At 42.2% G+C, this 18,191-nt stretch overlaps 1 protein-coding gene across 3 annotated transcripts in view; it reads left to right on the plus strand.

The window, feature by feature from the left end:
• RAB3B (RAB3B, member RAS oncogene family) overlaps positions 1-18,191 on the plus strand; it is a 78,814-nt gene that overhangs the window by 35,555 nt on the left and 25,068 nt on the right. The gene's annotated exons all lie outside the window — the stretch shown is intronic.

An 18,191-nucleotide genomic window follows, 5' to 3' on the forward strand; every position in this document is an offset into this window, starting at 1 on the left:
TGTCTCAAAAAAAAAAAAAAAAAAAAAGTCCTTGGACCAGGTGCCAAGCCGAGTTTTGGCTTTGGAATGTCATGTCAGAGGGTGCTGTAGAACCCAGGGCTGTGGACATTCACATCAGCTATGGTGTTGGCTCAGCTTCTGGGGAAATATTTATTGCTTTCAGGAAAATAGAAGTAATTGGGGGATTAGAGGGAGAAAAATCATCTTAATATACAACCCAACGATTCTGCCCTGCAAAACTGGAGAGAACTGAAACTCATGAGATGACAAGACGGAGAAGGACGGCAAGGCCTCAAACTTCGCCCATAAAGGTCAACGTCCCCTGGGCCTTTGGCAGAAGCAGCAGTGACCTGATCCTCAATGGCCTTACTATTTAGCACATACTAACTGAATGTCTTCCGGGTGACAGGCCCTATGTTGGGCACACTAAAGGCTTCAGTGGCTTTCTGTTCTCGTCAGGACGACATCCAAGCACCTTGACTTGGCATTCAAGACCTCCATGATCTAGCTACAGCCTCACTTCCTACTTCCTCTCCTGTCTACTATTTTAGGTATTATGTTTCCAAGAATCTAAGATGCTATCAATTATAAGATACATCCTTTTTAAAAGATGCTAAAATGTGAAAAAGTAGACATCTGAGAATCTATGAAATATGGTGTTTTACAAACCAGTGAAAATGGAACTGCTTGCTTTCTCCCCAGATGCTGTGCTGTTTCAGGCTTCTCTATTTTTTAAGCTATTTTATTATGCAAAATTTCAAACACACACTCAAGTAGGGAGAATAAGTAGTACATGAACTCCATCCTCCAGCTACGACAGTGATCAGCTCATGGTTGGTTCACATGCTTTTCCTATACTTCCTTCTCCCTGGACTAGTAATAACAGTAAGGATAGCAACTGCCAGTGCTTACTAAGGATTAGTTTTTTTATTAATTATACAAGTTAATATATGCTTATTTAAAACATATTTTGAAATCACAGCCAAGCATAAAGAAGAAAATGTTACTGACATTTGGGTTGGCTCCTTTCCAGTTTCTTTTCTATGAATTTTTAACATAGTTGAGGTCAGATTATATATTGAATTTTATTAAACTTGACATTATAACATAAGCATAGCTAACATTGTTAGAAAATCTTTATATGTTTTTAATGACTTCATTGTACTTTATACAAAAGACAAACCATATCCATTCATTCATTCATCCAGCAATATTTGTTGCACTTACCATGTGTCAGGCACTCTCAACAGTGGTAAAAGAGTGAGGCCCAGTCTCTGACCTCTCAAAGCTTAGTTTCCCCCCATTGTTTGACATTGAACTACTTTCCAATTTGGAGCTGTTATCAATAATGTTGCAGTGATTATCCCCATGTGTAAAACTTTTCCTGGGTTTCAGATGGTTTCTTTAGACAGATTCTTTGTAGTGAAATTCCTATTTTACTTCACCTTTGTGAACATTGGATGTTGTCTTAATTTTAGTTTAGCTAACTCAATAGGTTAAAAAAAGTATCTCATAATTTCAGTTGCATTTCTTTGATTATTTATTAAACAAATCATCTATATATTTATTAACCATTAGTTTTTTTGTTTGTTTGTTTTTGTTTGTTTTATTTTGTTTTTTTAAGATGGAGCCTTGCTCTGTCAGGCTGGAGTGCAGTGGCACAATCTTGGCTCACTGCAACCTCTGCCTCCCAGGTTCAAGTGATTCTCCTGCCTCAGACTCCCAAGAAGCTGGGACTACAGGTGTGCACCACTGCACTCAGCTAATTTTTGTATTTTTAGTAGAGATGGGTTAGTATGTTGGTCAGGCTGGTCTTGAACTCCTGAATTCAGATGATCCACCTGCCTCGGCCTCCCAAAGTGCTGGGATTACAGGAGCAAGCCACTGTGCCTGGTCTACCATTAGTTTTTGTGAATTGTCTTTTGACAAGAGTCCTACTTTTATCACCTGCAATTTCTCAGCACGAGGCCTGACTCTCTTCATTTCCTTTTGCTTGCTGTGACCTGGGGATGTATTAAGTGTAATCTTGTTTCATGCTTCTTTTTTTCCTCCTGGCTCTCTCCCACCTCACTTCTCTCCCCACATTTTCCTGTCTTGAAGGGGAGTTGGGTGAGTCACATAAAGGGTACAGCGGGTGGCATATGAAGTAAATTCCCCAGAGAGACTTCTCAGAATGCTGTGAATGGTGCTGATGTCAATTTGGAGGCAAAAAGAGTGGTGAGGAAATGGATTGGCAACTCTGATGCTAAATTTGTCCATGCCAAAGCACTGGGGTATTATGAATGATGGTTCATTCTGCAGGCATCTTTAGAATACTGCTATATGTCCAGATATGCGTGGGGTACTCATAAGGGCTTAATAGCTGGAGCAGACACAAATGAAATAGGTCATGATTAATAGTCAACCACATACATGTTGGACAGTTTCAGACTAAGTGGAGGTGCCCAGCTGACAGTTGGAAATTTCCATCTGAAACTCGAAAGTAAGGGCCCAGGGAAGGATAAGGAGCCAGTGTAGGAGACACAGCAGGAGCCAGCAGAGCTGAAGGGAGAGAACAGGGGAAGACAGACTTCACAGAAGCTGAGGAAAGAGGGAGTTTCCAGAAAAGCAGTGTGTTTGGGGGTGATGTCGTGTTTTTAATTTAGGGCAACACAGAGATTATGTTATCCATCCATCTCTTATTTTCATTTTCTTCATTTTATCTTCTTTTTTCTTCATTTGTTCATTCCTTTATTCGTTTATTCATTCCTTTGTTCATTCAGTATTTTTTTTTTTTTTTTTTTTTTTTTTTTTTTTTTTTTGAGACAGAGTCTCGCTCTGTCACCCAGGCTGGAGTGCAGTGGTGCGATCTCCACTCACTGCAAGCTCTGCCGCCTCCTGGGTTCACGCCATTCTCCTGCCTCAGCCTCCCTAGAAGCTGGGACTACAGGCGCCCGCCACCACGCCTGGCTAATTTTTTTGTATTTTTAGTAGAGACGGGGTTTCACCGTGTTCACCAGGATGGTCTCGATCTCCTGACCTCGTGATCCGCCTGCCTCGGCCTCCCAAAGTGTCATTCAGTATTTTTGGAGTACCTTCCAGGTGCCAAGTATTGCTGTAGACACTGAGGATACAGAAACAACAAGACACAGCCCCCCTCCATAGTCTAAATGAGAGATATAGGTGAGAGAAGAAGCAAATTCCTGATATAGGTGCTATGATCCATTCATTAAAAAATATTTATCGAATACCTAAGATATGCCACATACATTGAGGAACAATGCAAGGAAGCCCTATGACCTTCAGCTAATCCACTTGAAGTAAAAAGTAGTGCCTATATCTTGGTGGAAATCATGGAAATCAATAGCCGTATCCATGAGAGTTTTTGAGTTTAGAGTATTTGAGGGTTTTGTGTGAGAGACCAATGCCAAAAATAAGAATACAGGGCATTCATCTTTCTGGGGTCCTGTTTTCCATCTGTAAAATGGGTGTGTACACCTCTCGTAGGATTCATCACATGTGTCTGACTTCCCTACTAGACTGTGAGGGTTCTGAGGGTAGGGATCACATATGGCACGGGCTAGGATCAGTGAATATATGTGGAATTAATTACTCCCATAAGGGCTTTCTATCTTTAAGGGTCTGTGCTCTGCTGTCACTAAAATAAAGGTTCAAGTACATTCTGTGGAAGACCAGAAGCAACGGTGATGAATTTAGACACAGTGCTGAAGGACTTCCCAAAAAAGGTGCACTTGACCTGGACCTCAAAGGTTAGATAGGATTACAGAGGGCAGGAAGACACATTAGAATCCCTAGTCCTGGATTCCAGTGACTTCTTTTCTACCCCCTGCCCTCGAGGACCTAAACAGTTGCTACCTATGTGTTCTTGGACTCCAATTTACTTATTTTTTTGAGACACGGTCTTGCTCTGTCACCCAGGCTGGAGTGCAGTGGCATGTCCATGGCTCACTGCAGCGTCCATCTCCTAGGCTCAAGTGATTCTTCCATCTCAGGCTCCCAAGTAGCTGAGGGACCATAGGCATAGGCCACCACACCCAGCTAATTTTTTGATTTTTTGTAGAAACACAAGTCTCACTTTGTCACCCAGGCTGGTCTCCAACTCCAGGGCTCAAGCAATTCCCCCAGCTCAGCTGGGATTACAGGTATGAATGACTGCACCTCGCTGACTCCAGTTTTATTACCTGTAAATCAGTAGTGACAGTGATACATGGTGGGCTAGAAAGTGCACTGGATGTGGAGTCAGAATATTTGAATTTGAGTCCTAGTTGAGCCTAAAAATAAGTAGCTATGTGGCCTTGGGAAAGTCAATGAGTGTCTAGGTCTCAGTTTTTCTATCTGTAAAAGAAAGGAGTCAGACTGGATGAACTCTAAGATTGATTTCTTCTGGTTCTAAAATGTCTGCATTGGGGACAAGGGCTGCAAAACTGCCCATTGGGTACTATGCTCATTACCTGGGTAATGGGATCAGTCATACCCCAAACCTCAGCATCATGCAGTATACCCATGTAACAAACCTATACATGTACCTCCTGAACCTAAAACAAAAGTTGAAATTGTTAAATAAAAAATTAAAAAAAAAAAAAAAAAGAAGTCTGCATCACAGAATCATTGTCAGGCTCCCATGAGATGATGTGATAAAAGTACTTGTAAACTGTAGGGTGCTTTATAATGTGGTCTGGATGGCTGAGGACAGATATTTATAATATTAAGCTAGCTCCAAAGGACCATTTTTACCACTTTCAGTCCTCTGTGTCTCCCAAGCTCCATTGAACTGCTCTCTCCTTCCTAAAGAGCTCTCCCCTTCTAGTTTCCTTCCATTCCCATGGGACATAATGTCTCAGCTCCCAGATGCTGCAGAAAAACAAAGTGCTTGGAGCTGAGCAGCTGTGGGTTGGAGGGTAGGGCATGGGGGAAAGCTAGCTTGAAAGCAGTCATTACCTGCCTCCCTGGTGCTCATCATCCCCACCCCCTAATCTTGCCTGGATTGAAGACGGGGAGAGAGAGGAGTATGGCTGGAGGAATGGGCAGGCAACAGGGCACTATTCAGGGGTGAAGACCCCAGAGATAACCTCTTGATCTTTGTGTGACCTCTCAAGTTGTCACTGCTCTGGGCCTCCTTCGCTTTGTCTACGACATGGAAAGTGCCCAGAAAAAGGTGGTGGTATGTATGAGCTCACAGACCCTATTCCAATCAATCCTGAAGTTCTAAATGAGTTTTCCCTTCTCAGCACAGTCAGCCCTTGAGTTTCATTTGCTAGCATCCTTGTAAGTTCCTACTATGTGGCAGGCGCTATAGTTGAGGGCCTGAGATTTAGCTAAATATGATTTGATCTTAGAGTGCTCATAGCCTGAAAGAGGAGACAGAAAAACAAACCAGTAACTATAACAAATGTGATGTGTGCGGTGATATTGATAGCAGCAGGAGGCAGACAAATGCCTAGGCAGATAGGGACAGGTCCCCAGTGAAACCCCACCTTTAAGCCCAAAACAGCCTGGACTGCTGCTGGTTTTGGATGAAACCCTTGACCCAGAGTGAGAACTTCTGTTCCTGTTTGCCCACCCTTTCCTGGTTGATTCTTTCTGAATAATGCATTTTAACCAATTGAATGTTGCCTTTTCCAATACTACCCACAGCCCACCCCTCCCCTGTCCTGTGCCTAAAAAAACCCCAGACTCAGCCACACTGGGGGAGATGACTTGACTTTGGGTGAAAGACCCCACCTTCCTGATCCCTCTCTACTGTGAGCTGTTTCGTTGCTCAATAAAATTCTCCACCCTCATCACCCTACAGTTGTCAATGTGACCTCATTCTTCTTGGATGTGGGACAAGAGCTTGGGACCCACCGAATGTGGGTACCCAAAAGGCTGTGGCACTGTGACCCTCTGCCCTCCATCGGTGGAAGGCAGCCACCCTGTGTGACAGAAGCAGTGGTGGGGCCAAGCCAGTCCTGGAGCTGTGGGCTAGAGTGGGGCAAGTTGCTGACTGAGCCGTTAGCATGCCACTGTCTGTCGGGCTGCTGATGGTGGGGCTGAAAGAGCTAATCAGCACACTGTAACACCCCTCTGGGGCTTTGGGGTTGCAGGCACCCCTGCCTGGGCTCTGCCACCTTCCCCTTGGGGTGACATGCCTGGTCAAGCCACAAGCCCCTCACAGAGCCTGCTCTCATGTCAGCACTTGGAACGACTGGCTGGACCCTGCACTTGCTCACTCACACATCCCCTCCTGTCAGGGACTGAATGGCCACGGGATTTGTGCTGGAGGCTTGCCCTCAGGTGCAGCCCAGAGGGCCTGAGTCGATGGGGTGTCTCCTTCTGTGAGCCTGGCAAAGGGGCTGAGAAAAATCCTGTGCCGGTGTAATGGCAAATATTTAAAGGGCAGGGGAGGAATTTGTGGGGAAAGAAGGTTAGGGAAAACTTTAGAGGATGTGACCTTTGGATACATTTGTGAATTATATAAGGCAAGGGCATTCCAGGCAAAGATCAGCATATGCAAAGGCCCAGGGGTGTGAAGGAGCTGCATGTTTGGGAAACCACAAGTAGTTAAGGCAAAAACCAGAGCTTGTTGTTTCAGTCAAGGAATGACAGGAAAGGAACTAGCAGGGAAGCCTGAGCTAGATCTTGAAGGGTCTGTATCTACTGAGAAGCCTGGACTCCACCTTATAGGCTTTGGGAGGCCAGCAGATGGAGATTGGTAGGTTTGGATTTTTCAAAAGGACCATTTAACGTTCTATGTGCTCTATCCAAATTGTTATAGACACCTCTATACCTTTATCCTTTCAACAAATATTTATTGGAACACTCTGGCCCTATGTTCCAGGTGCTGTGGCATGCACTGGAGATGCAATAGTAAGCAAAACCAGACATCCTGTTCTTGTGGCACTGGTAGTTTGGCAAGGGAGACAGACCTTAATCAAATAATTACACAAATAAATACAAAATTACAGTGGGAGTGAGTGGTACAAAGGAGAAGCTCATGGTGCCAGGAAAGCATATAATTGGAGCATGTGACTTTTCCAGGATGGTCAGCTTCTCTGCTAAGCTGAGCTCTGAAGAGAGAGCATTACCTCAGGGAAGGGCACTAGGAAGGCTCTCAGGGAATGGGCCTCTCCTGCTTCAGAACCCCAACCCAATACATGTTTACCTCCTATGGTAACAGACACTGTAGACTTTAAGCAAGTACCGCCTTGTATTCATCTGTTTATCTTCAGGACCTAACCAATGCTTGGCACAGAATCAGCACCAAGTGAAGATTTGAAAGAATGGAAAAGAGAAGTGCCTTTAGGCACTTTAAATAGTTGAAGGTAGCAGTACTATCACCCCCACTCCCTCCCCAGGGCTAAACATCTTCCTTCAGCTGGTTTCAACTTCCTTTCACTATTCTCTGGCTGTTCTGCTAATAGTCAAGGCCCCTGTGACAAGAGATTTAAATCAGTGAAGTAGCCTTGTGAAAGAGGATGGTCTGTTGGGAGACAGAAGACCTGGTTTTATTTAAGCCCCCTTTCATGATTTCCTGTCATTCACCTCTTCAAGCCTAAGTTGCCATTTTTATAGAATAGAGATATTGGTCCTCTCACAGGGTTTCTCAGGGAATAAACTGAGATAATAAGAAGAAAACATTGTAAACTCTAAGAGTTAAGGAAGTGTAAAGATTTGAATATTTGGAGGGCTACCACATGAGTAAAGAATTAGATTTATCCTTTGTGTCTCCAGAGAACAGTATTAAATCAGTGGATAGAAATTACCGTATGTAGATTTCAGCTCAACAAAAGGAAGAAATGTTCTGGTAATCAGAACTGTCCATCAGTGGAATGGCTGCTTTTTGAGGTAGTGGGTGTCCAAGTTGGAAGCACTCAATACAAGCATGTTGTGGAAGGAATTCCTATTTTGAGTGAGAGCATGGATTGAATGACTTCTAAGGTTTCCTTTTAACTCTAGAATCCAAAAATCTGATGGTCAAGACAAGCAGAGAAACTGGCAGAGGGTGTATTGTAGCAGAGAGTAGCATGAGCAGAGATATAGAGCAGAAATGAATGTGGCATGTGTGACGACCATAAGGAAAACTTTACGATGAAATGAAGAGTGTGTGTTGGATCACATGTGATTTCATTTACGCTTTCCAGGTGATTTCCAATCTTATGCTGTGGTGGAGGGGAGATGGTTGGTCCCTGGAAGCTTTAGACATGGTTAGAGGACTTCCTGTATTGGGAGGCTGGAGAGGATCTTGGGGGCTGAAGAGGATCAATAATACAAATCAGGTTGGACTTTAGGCTGTGTTGAAAATGCACAGGCTTTGGTCAAAAGACAGAATTTGAATTTTTTTTTTTTTTTTTTTTTTTTTTGAGGCAAGGTCCCACTCTGTCACTCAGGCTGATATGCAGTGTGCAATCTCAGCTCACTGCAACTTCCACCTCCTGGGCTCAAGTGTCCTCCCACATTAGCCTCCCAAGTAGCTGGGACTACAGGACAGGAGCATGCCACCATGCCCAGCTAATTTTTGTATTTTTTGAAGAGACAAGGTTTCACCATATTGCCCAGGCTGGTCTTGAATTCCTGAGCTCAAATGATCCGTCTGCCTCGGCCTCCCAAAGTGCTGGGATTACTGGCATAAGCCGCTGTGCCTGGCCAGAATTTGGATTCTGTCTGCCTCCTTATTGTTTGTGACCCTAGCAATTTACTTAACCTCCATGAGCCTCAGTTAATTCATATATCAAATGGGGACTCAAACTATCCTCCTTCAAGCTGATATAACAATTAAGAGAAATAATGTAAACAGCATCCTGGAAACAGCACAGGCTTTGGAATCAGACAGACCAGGTTTGAATCTCAGTCTGAAATGAACTGACTGCAAGATCTTAGGCAAGTTATTTAAAACTTTACCTCATCTGTAAATAGAGATAGTAGTATTTCAGAAGGGTGTTTTGAAAATCATATAAAATAAGAAAGGTGCCTCCTAACATGTGCCTGGCATGTAGTAATGCCCAACTAACAGTGTTATTTTGTTACCACAAATAACGTAATGGGTCTCATATATAAAGCACTTACCAAAGTGCTCAGAACATAGTGGGTGTTCAGTTAACATTAGTCCCCTTCTCTCTTGCCCATGTGTCTGTCTGCCACACTGACCGGGCTATGGGAGACCAGAGCAGTGGTGCTCACTCTCATGTCTGTTCTCTGGCATAATCCTCTGGTCTATGAAGAGCTCAATGAACGTCTGTTGTGTAGAAGTGAATTGATTTCTCTTGATTACATGGTCTCCTTCCTCAAGTAGCCAGTGAGTCATTCCTCTTTCCTTCTCCTCCTTCCCATCTCCTCTGTGGTTCTATTTCTGACTCTCATCAGTGGGAGGAGAATCAATGTTCGTCAATGTGATTTTTAAAAATAAAAGGGAAAGATTCAGGAGTGATTCTCTGGGCTGCTTTCCATAGAGCACAGGATAGTGAGAGCTGGAGTATTGTGTTTCCAACCTTGCTTTTCTTTAAGTGAAATAAAAGTGTCAACAATAACAGTAATAACAGCACTTACTATGGGCTTTATTGAGCACCTACCATGCGGCCAGTGCTCTGCTAGGCTCTACCCCTACATTATCTGTCATTCTCACACAATCACTTCAACGTATAATATTATTATCACCACCTTACAGTTGAGGAAACTAAGTCTCAATTATTTAAACAATTAATTTAAAAATTAAATAATAAATACTTCTATATTTGGATACCTATTATAAGCCAGACACTTAAAAAACATCTTATTATGAAAACCCTACCAAGTAGGCATTTTTATTTCCATTCCAGATGTGAGAAAACTGAGCCTCAGAGAGAGAAAATAACCAACCAGTCCAAAATCACATTGCTGATGAGTGGCAGAGCTGGGAGTTAGGCCAAGGCCTGCTCAACTCTTAAGTTCACCCATTCTCTTTCTATCAGGCCATGTTGCTACTCATTAAGGGAAACATTATACTGATGCTCTGGCTGGAGGCAGCCCTGGGCAGGTTTGAATGGAATGGGAAATGGCTCATATAGCATGAGACCCGTCCACTCTAGCAAGGCAGACCCTGGGAAGCTGGCCCTGCTGCTGGAACTGGCTTTGGAAGTACGAAAACAATAATTGATGACTATGTGGTATTTACTTCACACCAGGAACTGTTCTAAGCATTTCGCATATAATAACATGATTAATCCTCACAAAACTCTGAGGTAGGTACAGGTATACCTCGGATATGTTGCAGGTTCAGTTCCAGATCACCACAATAAAGTAAATATTGCACTAAAGCAAGTAACATGAATTTTTTCTTTTCGAGTGCATATAAAAGCCATGTTTATACTATAGTAGCCTATTAAGTGTGTAGTAACATTATGCCTAAAACAATTTACATATGTTAATTAAAAAATACTTTAGGCCAGATGTGGTGGCTCATGCCTGTAATCCTAACACTTTGGTAGGCTGAGGTGGGAGGATCGCTGGAGCACAGGAGGTTGAGGCTGCAGTGAGCTATGATCCCGCCACTGCACTCCAGCCTGGGCAACAGAGTGAGACCCTGTTTCAAACAAACCAACAAAATACTTTATTGCTAAAAGATGCTAACAGTCATCTGAGCCTTCAGTGAGTGTTAATCTTTTTGCTGGTGGAGGGTCTTGCCTTGATGTTCATGGGTGCTGACTGATCAGGTTGGTGGTTGCTGAAGACTGGGGTGGTTGTGACAATTTCTGAAAATAGGACAACAGTGAAGTTTGCTGCATCAATTGATTCTCCTTTTCATGAAAAATTTCTCTGTTGCATGGTGATGCTGTTTGATAGCATTTTACCCATAGTAGAACTTCTTTAAAAATTTGAGTCAGTCCTCTCAAACCTTGCTACCGCTTTATCCACCTATGTATATGTCATATTCTAAATCCTTTGTTGTCATTTCAAGGATGTTCACAGCATCTTCACCAGAGTAGACTCCATCTCAAGAAACCATTTTCTTTGCTCATCTGTAAGAAGCGACTGCATCCATTCAGGTTTTATCGTGAGATTGCAGCAATTCAGTTACATCTTCAGGTCCCACTTCTAATCCTAGTTCTCCTGCTATTTCCACAAGATCTTAGATCTGCAATTACTTCATCCGCTGACATCTTGAACCCCACAAAGTCATCCATAATTCCAAAGTTTGGAATTAATTTATTTCAAACTGCTATTAATTTTTATCTCCTCCCATGAATCACAAATATTCTTAATGGTAGAATGGTGAATTATTTCCAGAAGGTTTTCAATTTACTTTGCCCAGGTCCAAATAAGCCTTGAAAGTCAAAATTATTCCTTGATCCATGGGCTGCAGAATGGATGTTGTGTTAGCAGGCATGAAGACATTAATCTCCTTGTATATTTCCATCAGAGATCTTGGGTGACCAGGCACGTTGTCAATAAGCAGGAATATTATGAAAGGAATATTTTTTCCTGAGAGTAGGTTTCAACAATGGGCTTAAATTATTCAGTAAACAATACTGTAAACAGATGTGCTGTCATCCAGGCTTAGTTGTTCAATTTCCAGAGCACAGGCAGGGTAGATTTAGCATAATTTTGAAGGGCCCTTGGATTTTCAGAATGGTCAATTAGCATTGACTTCAAATTAAAGTCACCAGCTGCATTAACCCCTAACGAGAGGCAGCCTGTTCTTTAAGCTTTGAAGCCAGGCATTGACTTCTCTCTAGCTATGAAAGTCCTAGATGGCATTTTCTTCCAATGCTATTTTGTCTACATTGAAAATCACTTATTTAATGTTGCCACCCTCATCAATGATCTTAGCAGGTGCTCTGGATAACCTTGCTGCAGCTTCTACATCAGCACTTGCTGCTTCACCTTGCACTTTTAGGTTATGAAAATAGCTTATTTCCTCTAAACCTCATGAACCAACCTCCGCTAGCTTCAGACTTTTCACCTGAGAGAGGTGCAGTTCCCTCACCTCTCTCAGCCTTCATAGAATTGAAGAGAGTTAAGGCCTTGCTCTGAATTAGGCTTTGGCTTAAGGAAAGATTGTGACTGGTTTGATCTTCTATCCAGAGACCACTAAAACTTTCTACATATTGCCAGTAAGGTTGTTTTGCTTTTTTATCACTTATGTGTTCGCAAGAGTAGCATTTTTAATTTCCTTCAATAAATTTACATTTGCATTTACAATTTGGCTAACGTTTGGTACAAGAGGCCTAGCTTTCAGCCCATCTCAGTTCTTGGCATGCCTTCCTCACTAAGCTTAATTATTTCTAGCTTTTGATTTAAAGCAAGAGTTGTGAAACTCATCCCTTTACTTGAACACTTAGAGGCCATTGTGGTGGTATTATTATTATTATTTTGAGATGGAGTCTTGCTCTGTCACCCAGGCTGGAGTGCAGTGGTGTGATCTTGACTCACTGCAGCCTCTGCCTCCTGGGTTCGAGTGATTCTCCTGCCTCAGCCTCCTGAGTAACTGGGATTACAGGCATCTGCCACCATGCCTGGCTAATTTTTGTATCTTTATTAGAGACAGGATTTCGCCATGTTGGCTAGGCTGGTCTCAACCTCCTGACCTCAAGTGGTCCACCTGCCTCGGCCTCCCAAAATGCTATGATCACAGGTGTGAGCCACCATGCCCGGCCCATTGTAGGGTTATTAATTGGCCTAATTTTAATACTGTTGTGTCTCAAGGCATAGGGAGTCCTGAAGAGAGGGAGAGAGATGAAGGAATGGCTGGCTGGCGGAGCATTCAGAACACACACAACATTAAGTTCACTGCCTTAATATGGGTGTGGTTCATGGAACCCCAAAGCAATTACAATAGTAAAATCAAAGTTCACTGATCACAGATAAACATGACAGATATAATAATAATGAAAAGACTTGAAATATTGTTAGAAATACCAAAATATGACACAGACATGAAGTGAGCACATACTGTTGGAAAAATAGCTCTGATAGACCTGCTTGAGATAGGGTCACCACAAACATTCAATTTGTAAAAAATGCAATATCTGCAAAGTGTAATAAGTTGAAGTGCAATAAAATGAAGTATTGTTATTATTCCCACTTCATAGGTGAAGAAACTAAGGCTCCAATAGGTAAGTTGCCCAAAGAGACGATTACACAAAAGCATGAATATCAGGAGACATTTTAGAAGCCATTTTATAGGCTGTGTACTATAGTCACATAGTGAGTAAGTGGTAGAATCAGGATTCACAACCAGAAGCCTAACTCCAAAGATCATGGTCTTAACCTCAAGACTGTATGGCCTTTTTGTTTAACAAACAGTGGTTGAATTGCTACTGTGTGCACAGCCCTGTGCTACATACTGGTAGTACAGAGATAAAACTGACTCCGTGTCCAAACTCATTTATGGGGTATATACCAGAATTTCTAATTAGTTGGGATTCAGTTGGGTGACAAGACTCTTCTGTTGGAGAGTTTGGGCATAGGGCTAGGCTTCAGGCGGAGATGGAAGTCTAGACATTCTCACAGAATAACAGGGCATGGTGTAGGTAGACTGAGGAGAGTTGAGGCCTGATGGCAGTGCAGGCACTCAGAAATCCTGCCTGGGGCTCTAGACCAGGAAGAGTGGCTTAATTCCAAATCCTGCAGGACAGGATTTAGGGACTGAGCCTACAGATCAGTGGGAAGTCTGTTCTTTGGAGTTGGCTCTGAGGAGCTCAGGAAGAAGAGGCAAGGGCATGGGAGAAATGGATCAAATACTGCTTCGATGTTTCTTAATTACAAACACACAGAGCTTTGATGTGGATATGGCAGATTTCTCTCAATAATGTCTAAGATTTCCAGTGTTAAATGTTCACTCATTCATTTATTCATTCACTCACTTATCCATTCATCTATTCATTTATCCTCCCACTCACTCATGAGCTGGAGAAAATATCTTCCAGAACTCATAGGGAGAACTGCTGTATGTGTTCAGAAGGAATACTTTGATAAGCTGAGTAAGATGGAGAGTAAGATGCTCAAAGACCTTGCTCAATGAAAAGGAGATGGTGATTTGTATGCTCTCCAAGGAGGGTGAGTATGTTAGATGCAGGTTTTGTTTTACGGAGTAAGGTTATGCCAGTCTGGGCCAGAGCTGAATTGCTGAGGACATGGAGAAGCCAAGACCTGACAGAAACAGCTGCTATCTTTGTTTTTCTTCTCTTCAACTAATCTATCACCATTCCCTGTAATTTTACCTCTTAAATACCTCAATGAATCTGTTCTTACTCTATGCCTGTTGTGACCATTCTAGCTCAAATTCTTATTTAGTCTGACCTGTACTACTGCAAAGATCTTCTAACCAGCCTTCCTGCCTCCTATCTTTTCTCCTTCCAGTCCATCCTCTACACCATTGTTAGAGTGATCTTTCTAAATCTCAGATCTGATTATGTTAATCCCTTGGCTCAAAATCTTTGATCTTAAAAGATAAAGTCCATACCCCACAGCATAGTATTCAGAGCTCTTTCTAGCTTCATCACCTACCTATGTCCCATCTCTCACCATTCCTTAAGTTCTTCAGGAGTACTCACTGTCAAAAACTCTCCCGTCTGCCAAAATACCACTCCTTTACTTTTCTGCTTGGAAAATTCTTTAGAAAAATTGTTCTCCTTATATTGCCAAATAAGCACATTTTCATGTGATGCTCCTGGGCTTGGTACAGATTCCACCCATGGGAATCGTTATGCCTTCTACCATATAGTCCCAGTTTTCCTCCTGAGCATATGATAGTATGGCACTTTCTTACCCTTTGAAAGTTGGGTGTGGGTTTATGACTTGCTTTGGCCAGTGAAATAGGAAAAGTGGAAGTTTTTAGAGCCAATACATGACTCACAGACTTTCTTCCCCTCTGGTAGTTGCTCTGTCAGTCTTTATCCTGGAATAAAGATGACTAAAAGCAGAGCACCCAGCCAATCTTTAATGGATATGTGATAATAATAAAAAATAAAACCTTGTTGTTTAAGCTACTGAGATTTGGGATTGCTTGTTCCTGAAGAACCCAGCCTATCCTAAAGGATATATTATCTCCTCTCTGACATCTTCCATAACTACCCCAAACCACCATGTTTCTACTTTACCTGAACTTGTGTAACTCATTTATTTTTTCTTTTGAGACAGTCTCGCTCTTTCACCCAGGCCTGGAGTGCAGTGATGCCGTCTCAGCTCCCTGCAACCTCTGCCTCCCGGGTTCAAGTGATTCTTGTGCCTCAGCCTCCCAAGTAGCTGGGATTACAGGTGCACACCACCAAGGCTCGCTAACTTTTGCATTTTTAATAGAGATGGGATTTCACCATGTTGGCCAGCCTGGCCTCAAACTCCTGACCTCAAGTGATCTACCAACCTCGGCCTCCCAAAGTGCTGGGATTACAGGTGTGAGCCACCATGCCTGGCCAACTCATTTTTTTTTTTTTTATGTCTGGTGCTGATGACATGTTACCTCATATTGCTAATTATCAATTTGCTGTTATATCTTAGCTACCTTCACAACTCCATTGAGGCTTCCTGAGGGTAGGTGTGGTGGTTGTTCCATGTTATTATCACACTAAGTATAGTTCATGGCTAAGGCAATATTTTGTAATGGGTGCAGGAGAGAGACAGATTAGTTCTGAATGAATCTTAGTTTCCTCACCTGTAAGATGAGAGTAACAGCATATATTCTCCAGGGTTTTCCAACATTTGTGTATAACAGGTGCAACCTATATAAAAATATGGCATACTGAAATTATTTTTCTCATTATTTATTTTTATTATAACTCTAGATGGCATTCAGTAGATGCTTGTGAATAAATCAATCTTTCATTGATGGAGGTGTGATGGTACCTGCATTAGACATGGAATCAGAAGTCCTGGATTTGGCTGGACACGGTGGCTCATGCCTGTAATCCCAGCACTTTGGGAGGTTGAGGCAGGAGGATCACTTGAGTTCAGGTGTTCCAGACCAGCCTGGACTACATAGTGAGACCTTGTCTCTACAAAAGTAAAAAAAAATTAGCCAGGCAGGGTGGCACGTGCATTGTGGTCCTAGCTGCTTGAGAGGCTGAGGTGGGAGGATCACTTGAGCTTGGGAATTTGAGGCTGCAGTGAGCTGTGAGCATGCACTCAGGACTGGATGACAGAGTGACACCCTGTCTCAAAACAAAAAAATCTGGGTACAGTGGCAAGCGCCTGTAGTCCTAGCTATTCGGCAGGCTGAAGTGGGAGGATCACTTGAGCCTAGGAGTTCAAGGCTGCGGTGAGCTGTGATGATTGCACCACTGCTCTCTAGCCTGAGTGACAGAGTGAGACCCTGTCTGTTTAAAGAAAAAAAAAAAAGTCCCAGATTTAAGGCCTAGCTTTTTGTCACCAGCTTTGTGACCTTGACCTTGGGAAAGTCACTTGCCCTTTCTGCATGTTTTGCATTCTCAACTATAAAATGTAAATAATAATGACACCTACCTCACTGGAATCTCATAGAATTTAAATGAGATAATATATGAGGACATGTTTTATACATGCTTAAGCATCACACATTCTAAAACTGTAATGATACAGAGAAGATTGGCTGGTCCCTCACATGAGGACTGTGTGGAAAATTTGGAAGCATCCCAGTTTGCTGTTGGTCTTGTCTGTTGCTTGCTTATGTGTTTGTCTTTCCAACTAGACTATGAACTACTTGTGATTAAGAATTGTCTTAAAGTCATTTTTTGAAAAACTGTTTATTTCTCCTTATATAAGAGTAATACATGCTCATCGTAGAGATAATAAAAATACATGAAGAAGTGTGGGCACAGTGGTTCACACCTGTAATCCTAGCACTTTGGGAGGCTGAGGTGGGTGGATTGCGTGAGCTCCAGAGTTTGAGACCAGCCTGGGCAACATGATAAAATGTTGTCTGTACTAAAAATACAAAAAATAGCCAGGTATGGTGGTGTGCTACTCAGGAGGCTGAGGTGTGAGGATCGCTTGAGCCCAGGGGTTGGAGGTTGCAGTGAGCCAAGATTGCTCCACTGCATTCCAGCCTGGGTCACAGAGTGAGACCTTGTCTCAAAAAAAAAAAGAAAAAAAAATTACATGAAGAAAATTAAAATCTCAGTAATTCTTGTCTCTTATTCAAAGATAATCTCTATTAACCTTTTGATGTGTTTCTTCTATTTTTTCTGTGCACAGATAGTTACAAAACTAATAGATCACACATACAAGTATTGTCTCATATCGTTAAATTTTCTTACATACCTGAACTTACATAAAAATTCTTACATTTTAACCATTCTCCTGTTGTTGAATATATAAGTTGATGATATGTTTTCACTGTCTAGATAAAGTTGTAACAAATGTGTTTTTGTGCATACATATTTGTCTGATTTTCTATTTTATAGGGAAAATTTTCTAATTTTGTAGGAAAATTCCCAGAAGGAATATTTATGGGTCAAATAGTATGAACATTTTTAATACTCTTAAGACTTCCCAGTTGATTCCCAGAAAGGCTAAACCAAGTTCCACTCCCACAAGCAAGATGTGAAGTTGTATATTTCACTGCATGCTTATCAATAATGGGAATTATTAAAAATAAGGGGCTGGGCACAGTGGCACAAAACCTTAGTCCTAGCTATTCGGAGACTGAGGTGGTAGGATTGCTTGAGCCTAGAAATTCAAAATTGCAGTGAGCTATGATCGTGCCAGGGCACTCAGCCTGGGCAATAGAATAAGGCTTTGTCTTAAAAAAAAAAAAAAAAGAAAGAAACAAAAATAAGGTTAAAACTTTTTATGTAATAATTACCCACTCAACATTTCTTCTGTGACTTGTTCATGCCTCTTGTCCACTTTTCCATTAGGATTTTAATTATTCTTATTAAATTCTATGAGATTTTAAAAATCATTTTATTCTAGTCAACAAGCACAATACAAGACACATAATAGATGCTCCTTAAATATGCCTTGGGTTGGTCATGGTGGCTCACCCCTGTAATCCCAGCACTTTGGGAGGCCAAGGCGGGTGGATCACATGAGGTTGGGAGTTCGAGACCTGCCTGACCAACATGGAGAAACCCCATCTCTACTAAAAATACAAAATTAGCTGGTCATGGTGGTGCATGCTTGTAATCCCAGCTACTCGGGAGGCTGAGGCAGGAGAATCGCTTGAACCTCAGAGGCAGAGGTTGCGGTGAGCTGAGATTGCACCATTGCACTCCAGCCTGGGCAACAAGAGCGAAACTCCGTCTCAAAAAATTAAAAAAAAA

Source organism: Rhinopithecus bieti, unplaced genomic scaffold (assembly GCF_001698545.2).
Source record: "Rhinopithecus bieti isolate Rb0 unplaced genomic scaffold, ASM169854v2 scaffold_10017, whole genome shotgun sequence".
Classification (NCBI taxonomy): Eukaryota; Metazoa; Chordata; class Mammalia; order Primates; family Cercopithecidae; genus Rhinopithecus; species Rhinopithecus bieti.